A 12829-nucleotide genomic window follows, 5' to 3' on the forward strand; every position below is an offset into this window, starting at 1 on the left:
AGGTCGGCATCTTGAAGTTTGAATAGTTTAAATACACCCGGCTCCTGAGGGGGCATTAAATGGCAGGGAACTCTTGGAAATGCCCACAAATTCCAAGATAGCCGGGTCGAGCCATTTGCTATTTTAATTGATCAGACCACTTTTTACTCCTTCCTTTTTTTCCCCTGGGAGGAGGAGAAGTCATAACCACAAGACTGTATTTCAAATGACCTCTTCAGAGGCAGTTTCTAAGCATTTAAGTACAGGCTGAACCCAAAGCGTATGATGGATTAAATATCAGCTGCATTTTCTGTGAAGATCCCATTCCTGGTTTAAAATCGGAGAACCCAAAGCCTGGATTTAACTCTCTATGAAATTTTTTTTTTCTTTCTCTGTGGTTTCCCCCAAGCTTTGCCATTTACGAGGTTCTCACATGCACAATTAACATTCCTTTACATGGCAAGCTGAAGACAGTACTTAGCTTCTACATTGATTTATCAAGCCTGACTGTGTGCCAATATTCAATATCTAATTTGTGTTTGGTTATAGGGTTTTTAATAATGTCGCATGGTTCTTACAGCTGGGCAGTTCCTTTAAAGGAGGGGCTTCTGGGCTTCCCTAGTGGCTCAGAGGTTAAAGCGTCTGCCTCCAATGCGGGAGACTCGGGTTTGATCTCTGGGTCAGGAAGAATCCCCTGGAGAAGGAAATGGTAACCCACTCCAGTATTCTTGACTGGAGAATCCCATGGACGGAGAAGCCTGGTAGGCTACAGTCCATGGGGTCGCAAAGAGTCGGACACGACGGAGCGACTTCACTTTCACTTTCCTTGGTAGCTCAGATGGTAAAAAGTCCACTTGCAAGGAGACCTGGGTTCGATCTCTGGGTCAGGAAGATCCCCTGGAGAAGGATATGGCTACTCACTCCAGTATTCTGGCCTGGAGAATCCCATGGACAGAGGCACCTGGCGGGCTGCAGTCCACAGGGTCACAGAGAGTCAGACAGGACTGAGCGGCTCACTCTCACTCTCACCCACCTTTAAAAGAAGCGTGTTTATGGTGGCTGCTTAGTTGTGGCTGACTCATCGCAAAGAGAGTTTGCCTGTGTAACAGATTTGGGTCTGAGGGTCCATAAGAGGGTGGTAGTGTGGAAGAGTGACTTAACCCTTGAAAATTAATCAAAGCAAACTTTGCACACCTTTGGTTTTTTTTTTTTTTTTTTTTTAATATTTATTTATTTGGCTGTGCCAGGTCTTAGCTGTGGCATGCAGAACCTAGTTCTCTGATCAGAGATCGAACCTGGGCCCCCTGCTCTGGGAGCTGGAGTCTTAGCCACTGGATCAGCAGGGAAGTCTCCACCCTTGTTTTATGACCTGTTTCTTGGGGAGCAGCTTATGGACCAGCATGGCAGCTTGGCAGATCTCTGTGTGACCCATACAAGGGTCCTTTTTCTCTCTGAGGTTTTGAACACCAAGGCAATGGCACCCCACTCCAGTATTCTTGCCTGGAAAATCCCATGGATGGAGGAGCCTGGAAGGCTGCAGTCCATGGGGTCGCTGAGGGTCGGACACGACTGAGCGACTTCACTTTCACTTTTCACTTTCATGCATTGGAGAAGGCAATGGCAACCCACTCCAGTGTTCTTGCCTGGAGAATCCCAGGGACGGGGGAGCCTGGTGGGCTGCCGTCTATGGAGTCACACAGAGTCAGACACGACTGAAGTGGGTTAGCCTAGCCTAGCCTAGATTCTTGAGTGCTGAGCCTTTTCTGAATGACATGGAAATGGAAGTGAAATAACCCTCACTCCCACAGCCCCCATTCACCCGAGTCTTTGCCTTGCTTAGCTCCTAGACAGCAGAATTCTTCTCCATCACCCTGTGCCCTCTCATGCCTAAAGCACAACAGGCTTTGAGAAACGTTTGAGAAACGAATCTGCTTCGTGTATGTGAGTTGAATGCTGCTTGTGTGCTGTGCACTGGGATTGGGACTGTGGACGATTCAGAGATGGAAGGGTCCCTGTTCATTTGAGGGTCGTCTGGAGGCATTTACCCTCTGGGGACGCTGGGGTGGAGTGAAGTGTTGGTCTAGCAAGAAGGTCCACCCTACTTGCTAGGGAGGTTCGCAGCTCCCTGGAATGGAAGATTCACCTGGAGGCTGGTTTAGCCCCAGGATCTCCCTGGCAGCACTATTTCTTATCTTCCTCAGACCCATTTTGTCCTCCCAAACCTACGTGTTGCTGGGTTTATTGAAGATTCCCTTCCCCACTTTTTGAAGATCTCCCAGTTTTTCAGTAAGTCTGCTGATCCCTTGAAGACTTCACTAATAAGAAGCTCTTAAGAATATTTCAAATCACTTCTTCAGAGCACTGGATTGGCACGTTTTCCGCGTGGCTGTCTCCCAGCCCCTGGAGGACTAATTCTTTTCCCTTTCAGTTTCTCTCTTCCTCTCTCCCTCCCTCCGTCCCAGCCCCTGCTGGCTGCTTTTGCAGTAAATCCCCGAAATGTTGCTGACGTCAGCAGCACCGATCTGGCCTTAGAGGAGCCGCTCTAGAGGAAGTCATCCGCAAGACGATGCTGAAAAGCAGAGCCATCTTGTCGGGTGTTCTGGAGAGACCGTTTTATTCCTTTGACAGATCTCATTCATTTTTGTGACTTAGTAGGCAGAGTGAAGGAAGCCGCAACTAAAAAAAAAAAAATTTTTTTCCCCGCCTAGGTTATTTGTAGGAGGTTTTAGTGAGTGTGAAACAAGCTGCTTGGTCAGGGAAGACGGCCCAGGCAGCTTGCAAAGCAGAATGTACTGGGGGCGTCGAGACTTCATCTCACTGACCCAGGGAGATGGGCTGAGGGAGGGCACACCTCATTCTACATCGGCTGTTTGTAAAAAGGGATGACAGTACACTGAAGCCCATTCTGGAGGCACGCAGAACTTGCTCTTTGCAAAAAATCGTTTTGGAAAGTCAACATCTAACTTGCGGAGGCGTTTTCATGCACAGCTCCAGGTTTGTCTATAGTCAGATATATAAGATATACCTGACTATCTTCATGACCTGTACCCTGACTGCTGTCTCTGAGCAAGGAGGCAGGCGATTCATGAGCAGCATCGAGAGCTGGGTGAGGGAGGAAACGCCGGGTGTAGACGGTCAGGCCTCCGCGGGCCGGATCTGCTTCCCTGGCAGGGTTCAGCAGCCAGGATGCGGACCCCAGGCAAAGGACAGCAAAGAGGCGGAAGGCGGTGTGTCCAGGTAGCTCCAGGAAAGAACGGGGGGAAAGGGAGCAGAGTCTAAGAGCGGAAGTGGGTAGCTTTGAACCTGGCCTCTACACTGATCAGGGCAGGGCGGAGGAGAATTGGGGAGACACAGGGGTGGGTGGGAGAGGGGACGGGGAAGAAGTTGAGGGAGAGGGCCGGAGACTCGGATGCTCAAGTCTGCAGTGGGTTCCTTGCTTGAGGACTTCTGAGGCGGGACGTTCCTCGGGATGCCGAGGCTCGGAACGTGGCCCGGGAGGAGGCAGGGGCCGTGGGTCCTGTCGATGCTCCGCGAGCCCCCCGGAACGTTCTCCTGGCTCTGCGTACCCATCCTCCGGAGCCCGGGTGCTTGTTCCCTCGCAGCGCGGACCCACGGCCGGTTTAGACGACTTCCCTTGGTTTCCCTGTGCTTCTTCTCGGGAGGTTCGGGGAGGTCTGTCCAGCCTAGGGTGTCTGTAGCTCGTGACCGGTCGTAGGCATGAACTCCCAGCCCCCTTACCCCAGGGGGCGATGGATCTGGGGGTGGAGGACCGTAATTTATGCTGCAGACTCCTTCCCCAGGGCTCAGGCAGGGGTGGGGTGGGGGTTCATCTGCAATTGCACCAGGGCTGGGCTTCTTTCCCTCATTTTTCCTCTTTCCCCCACTCCCCTGGAGGCTCTTCTAGAAGCACCGCTTAAATAAATTGCTGACAAGTCAATTTGTATCTCTGAGTCTGCTTCTGGGGAACCTGACTTAAGTCAGTGGTTGAGGTGGATGGCAGATGGTAAGTGGTGCTGAAATCAGGGAAACGGGAGGCGTGCGTATTGGGTAGGTTCTCTGTGGGGCCCTGAAAATCATTCAGGAGGGACGTCCCTGGCGGTCCAGTGGTTAAGACTTCGCCTTCCAATGCGAGGGATGCGGGGTTTGATCCCTGGTTGGGGAGGTAAGATCCCATGTGACTCGCAGCCCCAAATCCAAAACATAAAGGCAGAAGCAATGTTGTAACAAATTCAATAAAGATTTTAAACATTGAAAAAAAAAAAAAAGGAAAAATACGAAACCATTCAGGAGGAAAGTAGGACCTGGATGGTGGAAGGCTTCAGAAAGCAAGGAGGGAAGTCAGGTCTGCCACTGGTGGGCACGAAGAGGGGCCAGAGGCACGTGGGTCTCAGAGGAACCAGGGCGTTGGCAGGAGTGGTGCAGTGTTGGTTTTCGGGGACAGCCTGGCCCCGAGACTGTGGGCGGCGGGGACTGAGCCACCTCCACCTGAAGGCCACTCTTCGAGAGCGCTGTCTTCAGGGGAGGCCCACGTGTCAGGGAAGAACATGGAGGAAGCAGGGGAGGTCTTCACTTTTGTAGCAGCCGGTCCTGCAATATCTGTGGACAGGTTTGGAATGGGAGAGGAAGGGAAGGTTGGATCAGAGCAGAGGAAACGAGAGCAGAAGAGAGATCAAAGCTACTCGGCAGAAGAACAAAGCTACAGGGAGGCTTCGCCGGCTTTGCACGTCTCAAAAAAGCTGATCACTTCAACTTCCTAAGTGTGGAGTTTGTACTGTTCCTGGCACAGAGTTGGCGTGCGCTGGCTGAAAAAGTGAATGAAGGACACACCAAGGTTCTAAGTACCTCTTCCTTTTTCGTCACTGTGAAACATTAGCACACGTACTACTTCAATGGATCTTATGCTCTGATGAATATGGAGATTCGTGAGGTGCCTCTCGTTGCCTGTCACCGTCATGTGGTGGGATGCAATGAACTCCTAAGGTGAGAGAATTAGGAATAGCATGGGCTATGGACTTCAGTCACAGAATCTTTCTCTCTGATGGATCAACACAATGTTTTTGGTCCTCCTTTCTACTGTGAATCTGTAAAAAGAATCGGTTAGGTGAATACAGCTGCTCAGGACCTGTGTGTTTGTGACTGCTGATGCTAACGGGGGTTACTGAGGTTGGAGGACTGCTTGTGTAGGGCCTGTAGGGCTGGTGAAGAAGCAGGGACCCTGAGGCTATGTGAAGAGTCAGGAGATTTTGTCAGTAATTGCAGGGATTTAAGAAGGAGCTGGGGCTTCCCAGATGGCCCCATGGTAAGAAACCCATTACCAGTGCAGGAGACATAAGAGACGTGGGTTTGATCCCTGGCTCAGGATATATCCCCTGGAGTAGGAAATGGCAACCCAATCCAGTACTCTTGCCTAGAGAATCCCTTGGACAGAGGAGCCTGGCGGGCTACAGTCCATAGGGTTACAAAGAGTCAGACATGACTGAGGCAACTTAGCATGCATGCATCCAAAAAGGAGCTGCTGCTGCTAAGTCACTTTAGTCGTGTCCGACTCTGTGCGACCCCAGAGACGGCAGCCCATCAGGCTCCCCCGTTCCTGGGATTCTCCAGGCAAGAACACGGAGTAGGTTGCCATTCTTTCTCCAATGCATGAAAGTGAAAAGTGAAAGTGAAGATGCTCAGTCGTGTCCGACTCTTAGTGACCCCATGGACCGCAGCCCACCAGGCTCCTCCGTCCATGGGATTTTCCAGGCAAGAGTACTGGAGTGGGATGCCATTGCCTTCTCCAAAAAAGGAGCTAGATTGGAATTTTAGAAGGATCATCTGGCTCCAGCCTGGTGGGGAGGGGTCCCCTGCAGAAAGCTGCAGAAGAGGTAGCTGCTTTTGACGTGACACCTGGGAGAGGCAAACCGCTCTGAAGGAGTGGGTCCTGACAATAGGATTTAAAGCACTTGGCCCAGGATAAAGGCGATATTTTGGGAACTGCAGCTGCTTATATTATTTTTAATCCTAAAGGGAGGGAAAAAACATCTACCCTTTTAAAAGTGCTGTGAGTCAGTTGTAGTGAGGTGGATGAACCTAGAGTCTGCCATGCGGAGTGAAGTCAGAGAAACATCGTCTGACACATCATCTATTAACACACACATATAGAATCTGGAAAAATGGTCCTGATGAACCTCTTTGCAGGGCAGGAATAGAGACGCAGATGTAGAGAAGGGGCCTGTGAACACTGCAGGGGAAGGGGAGGGCGGGACGAATGGAGAGAGTAGCACTGATGTGTGTACCCGCCGTGCGCGAAGCAGATTGCTCGAGGGGCGCTGCTGCCCAGCACAGGGAGCTCGGTGCCCTGGGGTGACCTGGGGGGTGGCGTGGGGGGCGGGGGGGTCGTGCACACTTATGACTGACTCATGTTGTTGTATGGCAGGAACTAGCCTTGGAAAGCCAGTATCCTCCAGTTAAAAAAAACAAGTGCTCTAGCTAATTTAAATTGTGTGGGGAAAACTTAGGGCAGGAAACGAGTAACATGTGTACTCAAGAAGCATTTTGGAACCAAAGAACCCCAGGCAGGGCTGTGCACCTTGCAGCCTTGACCGTGGAGTCAAGAGACCTGAGTCCATCTCTGGGGTCCGTTGGGAGAACCAGCAGGTAGGCAGCCCTGGCTCTCAAACGATGAGCAGACCTGTGGGAGATGCCCAGGCTGGTCAGCTCAGCGTGTGCAGGAAATAGCTCTGGTTCTTGGCTCTTCGTGCTGTGAGGCTGAGTGAGCGTTCATTTCCCTGCAGAAATAAAGCCACCCTGCCTGCTACCAGAAGTAACCTATGATTCCCAGGAATTCTGGAACAGAGGCTCTGTTGAAAAGAGCTTCCTGGAAGCCAGGGAGAGAAAAATGGTCTATGAGAAGACCATTAATGAGCACCAGGATAATAGTATGTGACACTAATCAGCTCATCGAACACACGCTGGCTGAGACATCTTGCAGGCCAGGCTTTGGCAATGGCGCTGGGAGGGCAATGGAATAACACTGACCATCGTTCATGTCAGGAAGCCGTGCCTTGGTGCTCCTCCTTTCTGCTCTGATTCTTTCTAGTTCTTCCTCTTGTTGTTCAGCCCCTCAGTCGTGTCCGTTTCTTTGTGACCCCATGGACTGCAGCACGCCAGGCTTCCCTGTCCATCACGACCTCCCAGAGCTTGCTCAAACTCATGTCCATTGAGTCGGTGATGCCATGCAACCATCTCATCCTCTGTCATCCCCTTCTCCTCCTGCCTTCAATCTTTCCCGGCATCAGGGTCTTTTCCAGTGAGTTGGGTCTTCCCATCAGGTGGCCAAAGTATTGCACCTACAGCTTCAGCATCAGTCCTTCCAATGAGTCTTCAGGGTTGACTTCCTTTAGGATTGACTGGTTTGATCTCCTTGCTGTCCGAGGGACTCTCAAGAGTCTTCTCCAGCACCACAGTTCAAAAGCATCAATCGTTTGGCACTCAGCCTTCTTTATGGTCCAACTCTCACATCCGTACATGACGACTGGAGAAACCATAGCTTTGGCTGTTCGAACCTTTGTTGGCAAAGTGATGTCTCTGCATTTTAGTACACTGTCTAGGTTGGTCATAGCTTTTCTTTCAAGGAGCAACGTCTTTTAATTTCCTGGCTGCAGTCACCATCTGCAGTGGTTTTGGATTTTCTTTGGGGTTTTGATCTTCTTCCTCTGCTGTGTCTGACATGTTGCCCCCTCGAGCACCATCTTTTGTTCTCTTCTCATTCTGTGTCTCCCTCTGGACCATTGCATCCAGGTCTGTGGCTTCAATCCCACTTCTCTTCTCATCACTCTCAAACCTAGGCTTCCAGCTAGATTTTGCGCCTGAGTTCCAGTCTCTTTAGCCTAATGTCTACTGGATATGGTAACCTGGATATGCCACAGAAGCTGCAGACCGAGGCCTTCTGACTTTTCTGTGCCGGACAACACCACACTCTTAAAATCAGGTGCCCGGGTATTGTCCTCAACCCTGCCTCTCCACAATCTCTGTCAATCACTAGGACCCATAGATTTTACTTCCTTATCTCTGAGCCCTGCCTTCCATCCCTTCTGCTCCTGCCTGAGTTGAGGCCTCAATGCTAAGAGCCCCATTCTTCAGGCCTGTCTGCTGGTGAAGTTCCCTGACTTTGTGCCACTCCCTGGGCTTATAAATACAACCAGAGATTTGGGGACGATCAGGAGAAAGCAATAGAATGAGAAAGGCTAGAGATCTCTTCAAGAAAATTAGAGAGATACCAAGGGAACATTTCATGCAAAGATGGGTCCAATAAAGGACAGAAATGGTATGGACCTAACAGAAGCAGGAGATATTAAGAAGAGGTGGCAGGAATACACAGAAGAACTGTACAAAAAAGATCTTCATGACCAAGATAATCACGATGGTGTGATCACTCACCTAGAGCCAGACATCCTGGAATGTGAAGTCAAGTGGGCCTTAGGAAACATCACCACGAACAAAGCTAGTGGAGGTGATGAAATTCCAGTTGAACTATTTCAAATCCTAAAAGATGATGCTGTGAAAGTGATGCACTCTATATGCCAGCAAATTTGGAAAACTCAGCAGTGGCCACAGGACTGAAAAAGGTCAGTTTTCATTCCAATCCCCAAAAAAGGCAATGCCAAAGAATGCTCTAACTACCACACAATTGCACTCATCTCACACACTAGTCAGAGAAGGCAATGGCAACCCACTCCAGTACTCTTGCCTGGAAAATCCCATGGATGGAGGAGCCTGGTAGGCTGCAGTCCATGAGGTCGCTAAGACTCAAACACGACTGAGTGACTTCACTTTCACTTTTCACTTTCATACATTGGAGAAGGAAATGGCAACCCACTCCAGTGTTCTTGCCTGGAGAATCCCAGGGACAGGGGAGCCTGGTGGGCTGCCATCTATGGGGTCACACAGGGTCAGACATGACTGAAGCGACTTAGCAGCAGCAGCAGCACACACTAGTAAAGAAATGCTCAAAATTCTCCAAGCCAGGCTTCAGCAATACGTGAACTGTGAACTTCCAGATATTCAAGGTGGATTTAGAAAAGGCAGTGGAACCAGAGATAAAATCGCCAACATCCACTGGATCATCGAAAAAGCAAGAGAGTTCCAGAAAAGCATCTATTTCTGCTTTATTGACTACACCAAAGCATTTGACTATGTGGATCACAATAAACCGTGGAAAATTCTGAAAGACATGGGAATACCAGACCACTTTACCTGCCTCCTGAAAAATCTGTATGCAGGTCAAGAAGCAACAGTTAGAACTGGACGTGGAACAACAGACTGGTTCCAAATCGGGAAAGGAGTACGTCAAGTCTGTATATTTTCACCCTGCTTATTTAACTTATATGCAGAGTACATAATGAGAAATGCTGGGCTGGACAAAGCACGAGCTGGAATCAAGATTGCTGGGAGAAATATCAATAACCTCAGACATGCAGATGGCACCATCCTTATGGCAGAAAGTGAAGAACAACTAAAGAGGCTCTTGATGAAAGTGAAAGAGGAGAGTGAAAAAGTTGGCTTAAAACTCAACATTCAGAAAACTAAGATCAGGGCATCTGGTCCCATCACTTCATGGCAAATAGATGGGGAAACAATGGAAACAGTGGCAGACTTTATTTTTTTGAGCTCCAAAATCACTGCAGATGGTAACTGCAGCCATGAAAATGCTACAAAGATACTTGCTTCTTGGAAGAAAAACTATGAACAACCTAGACAGCATATTAAAAAGCAGAGACATCACTTTGCTGACAAAGGTCCATCCAGTCAAAGCTATGGCTTTCCAGTAGTCATGTATGGATGTGAGAGTTGGACCATAAAGAAAGCTAAATGCTGAAGAATTGATGCTTTTGAACTGTGGTGTTGGAGAAGACTCTTGAGAGTCCCTTGGACTGCAAGGAGATCCAACCAGTCCATCCTAAAGGAAATCAGTCCTGAATATTCATTGGAAGGACTGATGCTGAAATTGAAACTCCAGTACTTTGGCCACCTGATGCAAAAAACTGACTCATTGAAAAAGACCCTGATGCTGGGCAAGATTGAAGGCGGGAGGAGAAGGGGACGACAGAGGATGAGAGGGTTGGATGGCATCAGCAACTCAATGGACATGAGTTTGGGCAAGCTCAGGGAGTTGGTGATGGTCAGGGAAGCCTGGTGTGCTGCAGTCCCTGGGGTCGCAAAGAGTCGAATACGACTGAACTGAACTGAACTGACTGGGGAGAAAGCATTTGCTTACTAGCCCTGAGAAGAAAGTCAGTGGTCTTTGAGCCCCAGATGAGTTTGGCAACCTTTGTTTTCTTCTCAGGCTGGGAGTGCACTATGGGGGCAGGGGTCAGTCTTTGAGTCCTGAAACCTGAATGTATGCTGTTTGGTCCTAGTCAGAGGAGCTCCAGGAAGGCTGACTGGAGAGAAATTCTGCCTGCTTGGTACCAGAGAGGTGACTCACCAAGGGTGATTCACGGCATTCAACAGGATTTGTTTTTTTTTAACCCCCAAAACATTTTGCATGCATGAGTAGAAGAGAACCTTCTAGCCCTTAGTGAACAAGAAAGCTCAGAACTGAGCATTTGGAGCACGGTGAAGTGAATTACTTCTCTGTCTCCCTTATAGTCCTCCCTTGGCGATTGAACAAACCATGAAGAGCTCTCCTTGGACTACTTGCTTTCTGAGAACTTGAAAAACTTGACTCAGAATGTGTGTCTGTGAGAATACAACCACCACCACCACCAGTCGTACCAAATTCAACGCACTCCACGGTTACACTTTCTTTTGGGCACGTGTGTGAACTTGATGTCATAAATGCTGGCGTAAGGCAGATTTATGGATGAATGGATGAATGAATTCAGGAATGAGCAAACTGTAACGTGGAGCCTTCCAGCTGTAGGCACGGTGCTAAACTTCACATTGAGATATAGAGAAAGTCTCAAGAGGAAGGGCATCTGTTTGTATTGGGGGCTGGGCAGTCAGGGAGGACTTCTTGGAGGTGGTGATGCATGAAGTGAGTTTTGCAGTGTGAGGAGCCTTTGGACAAATAAAGAGTGGGGGAGAGAAAGGGATCGAGAAGCAAGACCTGTTCCTCTGGGCTTGGCATGCAGGGGCCTGGGTGCTGCTGGATTTGACTGGGGGAAAGGTTGTGTGTAGGTGTGGTAGCCAGTGAGTCCAGGGAGAGAGGCAAGCACCAGGTCCTGGAAGGGAGTCTTCCTGCAAGCCACAGGGCCTGCATATTCTTCTGAAGCTACGTGGTGCCTGGAGAGGAGCTTGGGTGTGCGGTGGACGTGATTAGAGCCACAACCCGGAGAGCGCCCCCTGGAGGACCGGAGGCTGCCACTGGGATTCAGGTGAGAGGAGGCAGGGACGGAGCTGAGTCAGGGTGGCAGCGGATTCTTCCCTTCTTCTGCCTCCCCTTTTAGACCTTCTTCCTCTTGTCTTGGCTCCTGTCTCTAAAGGATCCCAGAAATGTCACAACACCTTGGTCCCTTCCATCTGATAACACAGCCTGGAGTTTTCAAGGAGGACTAGAAGGAGAGGGCAGTGATTAGACCTGAAGCGAGACCCTTGTCTGGGGCAGGGTTTTGGAGACATGGCTTGGTTCTTTAGTGTGTCTAGGCTGAGCATCACTGCCTTCTTTTTTTTTTTTTAATTTTTTATTGGAGTATAGTTGATTTACAGCATTGTGTTCATTTCTGCCGTACAGCAAAGTGAATCAGCTTTACATATACATGTATCAACTTTTTCTTTCAGCTTTTTTCTCCATGTGGGTCACTATGGAGCATTGAGCAGAGTTCCCTGTGCTCTAGAGTAGGTCTTCTTAGTTATCTCTTTTATATGTAGTGGCATCTGTGTGTCAGGCCTGTCTCCCAGTTTCTCCCATCCCCTTTCTTACCCCTGGTAATTATAAGTGTGTTTTCTACATCTGTACCTCTATTTCTGTTTTGCAGATAAGTTCTTTTGTACCCTTTTTAAAGACTCCACATATAGGTGATATCATATGATGTTTGTCTTTCTCTGTCTGATTGACTTCACTCAGTACGACAATCTCTAGGTCCATCGATGCTGCTGCAAAGGGCATTATTTCATTCTTTCCTTATGACTGAGCCATATTCCATTGCCTGTATGTGTATCTTCTTATCTCCATTCCTCTGCTGATGAATATGTAGGTTGCGTCCGTGTTTTGACTATTGTAAATAGCACTGCAATGAACATTGGGATGCATGGATCTTTTCACATGATGGTTTTCTCCACATATATGTCCAGCAGTGGAATGGCTGGGTCTTATGGTAGTTCTATGCTTAGTTTTTTTGGACTCTCCGCACTGTTCTCCACAGTGGCTGTACCCAACGTACATCCCCACAGCAGTGTAGGAGTATTTGCTCTTTGATTTTTTTGATGATGGCCATTGTGACTGGGGGGAGGTTACACCTCACTGTAGTTTTGATCTGCATTTCTCTCGTAACTAGACTTTAAAATCAAGACTGTTAGAGTGATCACCGCTGCGTTCTCATCAGGGCCAGCTGGATCATGTTTAAGGTGGAGCTGCCACGTGGGAACAGGAAAAGCCAGGTTTGGCTGCCAGGGTACCTGAGATTAGGGCAGCACACGCATCCTGTTGGCTCTTCTCAGAGGCAGGTCGCCGGCGGCTGTGACGGCTTCTCCTCCTGTCTCCTCCCCTCTGCCCGTATCTCCCTCTGGTGCAGCCAGGGAGGCCTTTCGGGGACTTGAGGCTCAGCTTTCCCCGGGGGCTCTTTGGAGGCTCTGAGCTGCCTGTGCTGGTGGCCTGGAGCAGAGCCAGACCTGGCGGGCTCGTGGTTGCAGAGGGGAAGCGGGTGTC

The sequence above is a fragment of the Bubalus bubalis genome, chromosome 11 (genome assembly GCF_019923935.1).
Source record: "Bubalus bubalis isolate 160015118507 breed Murrah chromosome 11, NDDB_SH_1, whole genome shotgun sequence".
NCBI classification, from domain to species: domain Eukaryota; kingdom Metazoa; phylum Chordata; class Mammalia; order Artiodactyla; family Bovidae; genus Bubalus; species Bubalus bubalis.